Genomic DNA, 11,481 nt, shown 5'->3' with positions numbered 1-11,481 from the left:
AGAAACGAAAAGAACGAGCAGAAATTATTCAAGGACCTTCTAGTTTTAATGCCTTGCTCTAGATCCCCTAGGATTTTGTCCAAAGGGTGGGTGCTTTGATGTTTCCACTTTTTGAGAACTCTAGGCTCATTATCATTTGATGGACTAGCATCATCTGCAGACGAAGAATCATGATTTGTTCCCCCTGAGTTGGACTCGGGATTTTCTTCAGAAGCATCACTAACTTCTTTAGAAATATCATGATTTGGATCGGAATTTACAACATCATTAGGTATAACTTCAAGATCTCTTTCTTTATCCAAGGAAGGGTCGATAGTATCATTAACTATGGACTCATCACTTCTCTTAGGATTGTTTGCAGAATTTTCTAGTTCATCATTGATACCTTGAATATCTTCTTCTTCATTTAAAGGCTCATTTCTTGCTAGAAAGAAATCGGGCTCATCTGGATCCTCTTCTTCCCTGTTCAACTTTATCAAGCACATTATCTTCGTCAAAGCGAACATGAACACTTTCTTCTATGCGCAAGGTTCTTTTATTGAACACTTTGTAAGCTTTACTATGATCCGAATATCCCAGAAAAACAGCTTCATCACTTCGGGGGTCGAATTTTCCTAAATTTTCTTTTCCATTGTTATGGACAAAACATTTGCTCCCGAAGCAACGGAGATGTGATATATTGGGTTTTCTCCCTCTTAAAAGTTCATAGGGAGTCTTTTTCAAAACAGGTCGGATCATAGCTCTATTATGCACATAGCATGCGGTACTAACGGCTTCTGCCCAAAAGCTTCTAGGAAGGCCACTACACAAAAGCATAGTACGAGCCATATCCTCTAGGGTTCGATTCATACGTTCCACGACACCATTTTGTTGTGGGGTACGTGGTGCGGAGAAGTTATGCCCCACACCATTTTCCCTACAATATTCTATAAACAATTGATTATCAAATTCCGTGCCGTGATCCGTCCGAATCGAAATAAGCTTATTATCATATCTATTTTGGGCAAGCTTCATTAATACCACAAATTCATCGAAAGTTTCATCTTTAGAGGAAAGAAAGATTGGCCAGACGTACCTTGAGTAATCATCGACTAGAACAAATACATACTTTGATCCACCACGGCTTCTAACTCTCATAGGTCCACATAAATCCATGTGTACCATCTCAAGTGGTCGTTTAGTACTAACTATTCTCTTAGGTTTAAAAGAGGATCTAACATGGTTGCAACGGGCACATGAGTCACACATTGTCTCTTGCTCGAAATTAATTGAGGGCAAGCCTTCAACTAAATCCATGGACTTAAGTTTCTTTAAAATAGTTGGACTAACGTGTGCAAACCTCTTGTGCCACAAGCAAGACTCATCGGAAGTTACTTTCATACACGCAAAGGAATTTGTATTGACGACATTTAAGTCAATCATATACACATTCCTCATACGGTGACCCTCAAGTAAAACATTACTAGTACCTTCAATTATGATACGACAAACATCGGCATGAAAAACAACTCTATTTCCTTTGTCACATAATTGAGAAATGCTAAGTAAATTGTGTTTAAGACCACTTACCAGATATACTTTATCGATTGAGTGAGAGGTTGAAATTCCAATTTTTCCTACTCCAATAATCATACCCTTCTTGTTATCTCCAAAGGTAACTTTGCCACCAAAGAAGGGCTCTAGTGAAAGAAAAAGACTGTCTCTGTCATGTGTCTCGAGCATCCACTGTCGAGATACCATAAATTTTTTTCTTTCACTTCTTCCTGCAAATGAATCAAATACAACTTTTAGGTACCCAAGCTAAGTTGGGTCCTTTATGGTTAGTAATTCTATATATTTGATCCTTTCTAACCCATACTTGTCTTATTATTCTTTTGGCTTTGACATTGGGTTGTCTAACACTCGGAACATAAGGTACTTTAGGTTTTGCTCTAACAAAAGTAGCTCTAGGTTTAGTATCTTCATGAGACGCTCTAGGTTTAGGGTTTTGAACGTTGGGCTTGAATGTATGCTTTCGATTCTCATTCATTTTGGTTGATTTTGAAGGAATAGATGAGTAATCAAAAGCTATATCATAAGTCCATCTAAACTCATTATTGCGTTCTTCATTGTCGTTGGTTTCATCTATAGTAGAGACATCGTCTTCTACTATGAAATCACAAGTCTTAACAGTTTCAACATTCCTTTTCTTATCCCAAGCAAGTTTGACACAATTGACTTGAATATGTCCAGTAGAGCCACAGTAATTGCAAATCAAGTATTCTGGAAGATTAACGTATTTTCTTTTTCTGAAATCATTTTCAGAAGGGTTTGATTTGCATTTATCATGGTCTCTACGACTATAGCATTCATGACCAAGTCCCATCTTCATGTTATTGTCGGATTGTTCAGTAAGGAAGTTTAAAACCTTTGTGCTTCCTTCCCATTTATCATGAACTTTTCGTGCATGTAAAAGTAATTCTTTCAAGGATTCAATTTCTTTTTCACATTTTGAATGATCTACACTTGAATTCTTGGAAGAGCTACCTTTCTCAAAGTTTTCACGAAATTTATCAAAACGTTCATTCAAGACACATTTCTCCTTTTCATGTTGTTCCTTAAGTTTGGACAGATTCTTACTAGCTTCTTCTAATTGCTTAGAGAGAAATACAATTTCTCTCTTGTGTTCGGAAACCACACTATCTTTGCCATTAAGCTCATCTTTTAAGATCTCATTGACTTTCTTCAACTCAGAAGTTATAGCATCACTAGCTGTAACTTTAGCTTGAAGATGCTTTATGTTGAGTTTGAGCTCTGAAGTTATGGCATCACTAGCCGTAACTTTATCTTGAAGATTCTTAATGTTGAGTTTAAGCTCTGAAGTTATGGCATCACTAGCCTTAACTTTTGATTCAAGAGCGTTCTTCTCAGTATTTGTCATGTCTGAAGTTGTAGCTGGAGTAGCCATAAATTTAGATTTGAGCTTTTTGGCGTTGGCTTTCAGAAGTTGGTTTTCCTCAGCAATATCTAAAATCTGTTCCTTAAGGTCTTTTAACTCTAGACTTTGTTCATGACAATGATCAAGGGAATGTTCACAACACTTAAGTAAATTTTCCTTAGAAAGTTTCCTAACACGCTTTTTAAGGTCAAGATAATTTACCTCATCATCCTCTCGAATCGAATCAATTTCCAACAAGACATCTCTCAAAGATTGCTTTCATTGTCGCTTTCGAGAATAGGTCAAGACCGACGTTACTTAGACAAACGTTGGCGCTTTCTTCTTCATCTTCGGATTCGCCATCTTCAAAGTCTAAGTCTCCCCAACAATATGCCATCATAACTTGCCTGAATTCCTTCTTTGTTTTGTCACGTAGATTTTTGTCTTTAATTTTCTTCCATGTAGGGCAATCTTTGATCATATGATCATTTTCACCACATTTGAAGCATCCACGATTAGAGAAAGACCCTTTTGACTCAAAATTTTTCTTGGGAGTTCGTTTTGATTTGTTATTTGTTTTATTTTGATTTTGAAAGAAAGCCTTTTTCTTAAAACGTTTAACAACCAAAACGGTTTCATCTTCAATATCTGAAGAATCATTAATCTTGCTAGACTCAGCTTGTAAGGCCATCTTTTTGCTTGTGCCAACTTCCTCCTCATCCTGATTCAGAGTAATCTCGTGAGCCATTAAGGTTCCGAGTAGCTCCTGATAGGATAATGAAGTTAGGTCCTTACATTCTTCTATGACAGATACTTTATGTCTCCATCTGCGAGACATACTTCTGAGTATTTTTCTAGCAATTTCCTCGGAGTCAAAAGTTTTTCCTAAATTCTTTAGCTCATTGATGATGCTAGAAAAGCGAGAGGACATGCTATCAACTGACTCGTTTTGCTCCATGGCAAACAGCTCGTATTTTCGCATTAGTAATGCCATACGTTGCTTTTTGACAATAGTGGTTCCCTCATAGGCTAATTCTAGACCATCCCATATTTCCTTGGCAGATGAACTGGTTGAGAAACGATCGAATTCAGTGGCAATCATACCGTTTTGCAATAAGCTTATTGCTTTTGAATTCTTCTCAGCCTTTTTATAATCCGCTTCAATATAGTCTTCTTCTTTCTTTTCGACGGTAGTGCCATTACTGGTTGCAAGTAAGATCTTATTAGGACCATTCTTGATAATCAACCAACACTCCCAGTCGTTTCCCTTAATGAAGTGGGTCATCATATTTTTCCATAAACCATAGTTCTTCCCATTGAATATAGGACACTTTAGGTGTTTGGAATCCATTTGATAAAAAATAAATGCAATGAAAAGACGATAAATAGACTACAAAAAAAACGATCAACTCTAGTTGTTAGGCTATCAAGAGCACGAGGCTCTGATACCAATTGTGGAGTCTATTGATCGAATACGAAAGGGGGGGGGTGAATTGAGTATTAAAAACGATGACCGCTTTTTCGAAATATATGATATAAATTAATTACTTGATTTTATTGATTAAAATCAACTAATTAAATTATTAACAATAAACGCAAAATCGAAATAACAATAATAAAGAGAGAGAGAAAGAGAGACACACAGGATTTTGAAGTGGTTCAGTTTCACAAGTCGAAACCTACGTCCACTATTCTCGATTAATAATTTTTAGTACCTTTCTCCGGATTACAAAAATTACCAATCGACTCGTATAATCAACTATATGATTATAACTCAGATTGAGTATCGCTAAATACTCTAGGTTGCTCTTACGTTAATAAGAAAAATACAACGACAAATACTAATCTCACGTTATGCGAGTGAGTATACTATCCTTGTGTATTTAATATCCTATAACGATTTTCCTTCGAGTGATTGACGAATTTGATGCGTGATTTTTGTATAAGCAAATATGAAAATAAGAATTAAAGCTCAAATGATTTTTGCTTAAAATATTTTTCTCTCTTTGAAATTTGTAGATGTGTGTGTCCACAATTAATGTTGAATGAATGAGAGTATTTATAGTAGAGAGGATTAGGGTTTGGAATGTTAGGAATTAGGGCATAGGAATATTCTGGAAACAAATAACTTGATGAACAAGTAGGAAGAAAAGGAAGGGAGTTTGGCCTCCTAGGGTTTCGGCCACCTAGGGTTTCGGCCTCCCTAGGGTTCGGCCGGCCCAAGGCCTCCCTCGGTCCATCCTTGCTTCTATAGCCCGCAACAAATCGAGATAGAATTTAGTTAAAGCCCTAGGTTGCATGAGGATATAAATATCGTATTACAAACCAATAGTTTATTTAACTTAAATTCTAATTAATTAATTCCAACCAAAATAAATACTCTCTTATTTTTATAAACCATTAAAAATATATTTTCCAAAAATTAACGCATCATTTTTGTCTAGCAATGAAGTTATGTCTATTAGGTCATAACTTCACTAACCTTTAAATCAAACAAAGTAAAACCATTACCGAATGACGACCTATACTAACTAATCTTCAGTAGATCTTCAGTACACGAATCGTCTCTTCACAAGTCTCTCATCTTGAGTCTCGTGGTTGATTTCCAATCTTGATCTCGCTTGAAAACATCGATCAAGTATATTTGAAGTTGTACCTCCTTGGTCCAAACTTCAAGCTTGCGTCTTGTAATTGTTCCTTTCTAAATTAAAACTTAAGCACACAATTACACGCATATGTTTATATATTAAGTTCACATACAAATCATTACTGTCATTATCAAAACAATTAATTAGGACTAAAGGTCCAACAGTAAGAGATCAAATGAGTAAATAATGGTAAATGTGTACTACAAAGGCAAACATGTATTGCGTCAATAAATACATTAAAGTGTAAACATAATAATGCTTTCAATGCATTAACATAAATTGACCCGGAGAAAATTTAAGAAGTACAAAAGATTACTTATAAACTAGTTTTAAGCCCGTGCAAAATAATGCACGGGTTACGATAACAATAATAATATTGTTATTAATTTAGCTAATGTGGATAGAATTGTACGTGATTTAATATGTAAGAATTTGAATAAAATAAAAATATATTTACCATTTGAAAATTTAGATAGTTTCGAAACTCGACATAAATATAAATGTAGTATTAGATAGTTATATCGCCAAGACCAAAATATGTTCATGTAAGTACGATCCGTCACTTATATCTAGTTTTTTATTATTTGCTTGCATTTATTTTGAAATCGATAATTCATATTTTTTTATATCTACTTTATACTAAAATTAGAAACATCGGGAAAATAATGAAATCAAGAAGATTATGTCATGGAAAAAGAGGAAATGAGAAGAAGAGTAGAGAAATTCCAGTGAACCCCGCCCACTAAAAGTTATAAGGACCAATCATATCCCTTTAAAAAACTTGGCTTTTATACCTAGAGTATGAGACTCATGGTATCAAAATATAATTGATGTCAAATGTAGAAATTAGTAACTTCTAAATTAATTTCTCATACAAAATTGTTCTACATAATTAAATAAGATTTTTAGTATATGTGACAGTTTCATATGTTCCTAAATATTTAAAATAAAATTTTGAGTGATTATGTTGGAGCTATTAGAGCTCGCAAGTCCGGTCTAACTCGAACCCGCACAAATCCGACCAGATAGAAGCTGAGAATATTGGGAGGCGAAACCCCGACCGGGCCCGTATCCCTACACGACCCGGTGATCACTGATCTGAGTCTGAACCCGTCAATCAGATAAGAACTCGATTCGGTATTGACCCGATTGAATTGATTACACGATAATTATTAAGTTTAATGTTGATCAACATGAAAGAGATTTACTGTTTAGTTTGATACGTTTGACTTAATAATGAAGTAATAAAACCAAACAATTGTTGAAACTATTTTTAAGGGTCAAAAAATTGAAGTAATGCGATAAAATAATTAGATCCGATAATATCCTGACCCAACCCGGTACATCATTTAACACTAAATGACCCAACTCAATCCGAAAACCTGAATCCAATATAACCTGATCTAACTTAACCCGATCCGATTGCCAACTCTACGAGCTATACAGAGTTGTTACAAGAGCTAATGTTATTTTAATTTTGAGACATGATAGTGTGAAGCTCTTGCTGTTAAGCACTAATTAAGTGGGATTGGATAAATTAATAATACAAGTGAGCATGACACCTTTGCAAAAATCCAGGGGCAGAATGAAAGCAGTTTATAATGTTGTTCTGTGACAGTGATACAAGTAGAATCCATTATATCCCATAATAAATGGCACTTGAGTAAAATAAAATCAAACTCCATAATTGAGCATGCTAATAAATAATTAATAAAAGAATGTCGGTTTAAATAAGCATTATATTGACATTATCGGCAAAAAACAAGGCTTTCTTAAATAAAATGATGTAGAAATGAGTGATTAAACTATTTATTAGCCGGTTAGTGAGGTAGTGTCATCAATAAAAGACCTACATTTTTAGGAACATGACAAATTAAATGGACGATAGCAAGCATGTTGTACAATGTTATGTACTTTTAAAGCTGCATTAGACAGTGGCCATATCACTTAAGTTCCCATTAGGTAAGGATTTAAGCTCATAAATAGTGGTTTAGGTTAGAATTACATCATTTTCACAATTTGTGCTATAGGCCGGTATTATTACTGTTGGACCGTGTTCTGAATACGATTCATGTTTTAATGATGACAAGGATATTATAATTGTTATATAAATGTGCAAGTAATTGTTTGTTAAGTCTTTATAGATTAACGAGGTTACGACATGGCAAAAGTGACGAGTTAATGAAGCGGTTTAAGTTCGTGATGAAGATAATGAAAAGAACTTACAACCGGAGAATTTTCAAGGAAGATTAGTCCGTAGTTAGTTCCTCTCTCATTTACGATATTTAATAATTGTTTTGAGTTCGTCTCAAGTTATAATTGTAACGATTATAACTTGACACATTCATACTCTAAGTTATAGTCGATTGTACTATACCATGGGGTGACTATGTAATACGACATTTTCGGGAGAAAATTTACAAATGCTAATTTAGATTTTATAAAATAAAACTTGATTTGTTTTAAATGATGAAGACTTTTTTCTATTTGAAGTCAAAATAGTCTTTTCAAATATTTAATAAGTTTAATATATCCTAAAAGTAATCCTAATTTGTAACAACTTATGAGTTGTAACAATATGTGATTAATTAGGATAGTATGGTTGTTTTAACTCTTTCGTAACAACTAAGTAACGAAATTTGATTGCACATCGAACTCTATTGTTCGTGTGAATATGCACGATGGAGTTAGAAGTTGTGTTTGTATCAAATTCTAATTTATGAATGTTAGACAATAAATATGTGTAAATATTTTTGTAATATTTGTATCGTCTATTAGGAGTAACAATATCATTTCTATTAGGTTAGAATATCGCTTTAGCTTTGTATATATGTACGTTTCTCTAATTCAATAAAATCTCAAACATTACATTCTTTCATGGTATCACCTTCCTAGGGCATCGAGCTTACGAAATCGCTTCCGCTCTTATCCTAGCCGTCGTCTTTCACGACAATCTCTCTTCTCTTTTCTCTCAGACCTCACGTCACCACCATCATGACGAACAAGAAATCAACTTCATCTTCTTCGTTTCACCCGGCCTTGGCCGTAGCCAACATCAACAACCACATCTCTGTCACTCTCGGAATGGATAATGATCAATATCCTCTATGGGTTGCTTTGTTCACGAACTACGCTAAGGGAACTTGCGTGCTTCATCATCTTATTCCATTGATTGGCAAAGAAATTGCGCCTTTACCAGAGGATGATAAAGAACTTTGGGAAACTCTTTATACGATGGTATTGCAATAGATCCACGCCACCGTCAATAACGACCTTCTTGAAACAATTGTTGAAGAGAACTCCACGGCCAAAGAATGTTGGGATAGTATCAAAAACATTTTTCACGGTAATCAAAACTCTCGGGCTGTCACGCTCGAACAAGAATTTTCGCATATTAGTATGGAAAATTTCGCTAACACCTCTGCCTATTGCCAACGTCTGAAAAGCCTTACGGATTAGCTAAAGAACGTCGTATCTCCGGTAAGTGATAGTCGTATTGTTCTTTAACTGATTTCTGGGTTAAGTCCGGCTATCATGGGGTGGCTACTATTATTCACCAAAGCGATCCCCTCCAACCTTTCTATCGTGCTCGCTTTATGGTAACTTTAGAGGAAGCGGGTATCGCAAAGCAGGCCGCCACATGTACACCCTCGGCTATGCTTGCAAAGAATTCTGGTGATGGTGAGTCGTCATCCTCCATTTTTGGACGACCCCCTGCATTCACTCAAGGTAACTCCAATAAAAATTGGAACAAAAAGAAGGGTGGAAACAGAGGGGGAAAAGGCAATAATGGAAACAAAGGGTCTTCTGGTGGCAACCTGGATGCTGGTCAGGGATCAACTCCAGCCGCGGCTCCTACTCCTCAATGGCTGAGTAAGTTTGGTGGCTGGCCTTGGGGTTCGTCTCCTTGGGGGTATCCTCCATGTCCCTACCCTACTACTCCATGGACACGGCCACCAGTCCAACGTTCTTTCACTGCTCCAAGACAACAAGCTTATAGTGCTGAAAATCATCTGTCTCAAATTGACATCGAGACAAAAATGTATATGCTTGGTCTCACTCTACCTGATCCGAGATGGTTCATGGAGATCGGAGCGACATCTCACATGACGTCGGACGCAGGTAAACTCTCTTCTTTTGTTAATACGAGCATTAGTAATGGAATACTTGTCGGAAATGGTCAATTTATGCCAATAAAAGGGTCTGGTCACACCGCCTTACCCAAACCAAACCCCCCCTTTAAACCTTAAAAACGTGATTCATCTACCCAACATTGTCAAAAACTTAGTGTCAATCCGTAAAATTATCACTGATAATTCCGTTAATGTCGAATTTTACCTATTTGGTTTTTGTGTGAAGGATTACATGACGGGGACTCGTCTAATGAGGTGTGATAGGCGGGGTGAATTGTATCCGGTTAACAGTGTCAAGCCTGCCCTTCCACAAGTTTCTTTCACTGCTCTTGCTCCGTCTCTATGGGATGATTGCTTAGGACATCCCGGATCTCCAGTTTTTAAGTCTCTTAGACGTAAAAATTTGATTAATTGTAATTCGGCAAACAGTATTTCTATTTCTCATGCTTGTTCTATTGGAAAAATAATAAAACTACCATTTTTGCCTTCTAAATCACGCACCACTATGCCTATTGACATCGTTCACAACGACCTATGAACCTCTCCGGTTCCTAGTTCATCCGTACATCGCTACCACGTCTTCTTTCTAGATGATTTTACTAATTATTTGTGGACTTTTCCTATTGCCAAGAAACCTCAAGTCTATCAAATTTTTATAACTTTCAGAAATTATATTCGTACTCAATTTGAACTAGAAATTAAAACAATACAATGCAATAATAGAAAAGAATTTGACAACGGACCATTTTGGGAATTTTGTGCTAAAAATGGCTTGTCTTTCCGACTATCCTGTCCACACACGTCATCCCAAAATGGAAAATCCGAGCATAAAATTCGGTCTATTAATAACATTGTCCGTACCTTACTTCTCCACAGTTCAGTTCCGTCGTCAATGTGGCATCATGCGTTTCTCATGGCAACTTATTTGTTAAATATTCTTCCAAGTAAACAACTTAAATATGACACGCCTCTCCGTCTGCTTTACAACAAAAACCCGTCCTATTCCCATTTACGAGTTTTCGGTTGTTTATGCTATGTTATCCCCTCATTCCTTCGACCACCATTCATGTAACACCCCCATTTATTCGGGAGCCTTTTGTGGACAATGGGCCACGGGGGCGCTTGGGAAACAAGCGTTTGCATTTGTGGAGTCGCCACCAATTTATTGTCGAAAATCGGAAACCGTTCGAATACCTCGTGCCATGTCAAGACACAAAGTAGTGACATGAACACCAAGAACTCGTTACCCTTAGCATTCTATGTCTAGAATGACTCTCGTGGATGCCAATGAACACGGATGTTCACAGAGATCTGGAGTAAGGGGTGAGGGTACGTATTAGGAAGCTCTTTTGATCGAACACCTAATCCCGCCCGCCTCGATAGCGGCCTCTACTAATGATTATGGAAGTTATCTATACTCGATATATTGACGGTTATATGCATGCAATGCAACATCCATTAGATTGATCCTAGCATGTGAGAATTAATACTAAGTCGGTAGACACGTAGTTTAACATACAATTAATGTCGAGGTAGAAATTTAGATTGATTACATGTGAGCATACAAACAATACAATAAAAGAAATACAATAATAATACAATAAAGGAAAATTACAATAATTACATTGGATTAATTGATTTATGTCGAAAATACATTTAAAACGGATGGTTTTAGAAAAGAATAAACAAATGAATTGAGGAACAGGAATTAGGGTGATAATACGATTAATAGTAAACTAATACGTAGTTAATAACTAGGTCAAGGCAAAACGGGAGTTCAGAG

This window comes from Silene latifolia, chromosome 4 (genome assembly GCF_048544455.1).
Source record: "Silene latifolia isolate original U9 population chromosome 4, ASM4854445v1, whole genome shotgun sequence".
Lineage (NCBI taxonomy): Eukaryota > Viridiplantae > Streptophyta > Magnoliopsida > Caryophyllales > Caryophyllaceae > Silene > Silene latifolia.
This window is presented reverse-complemented; position numbering follows the sequence as displayed.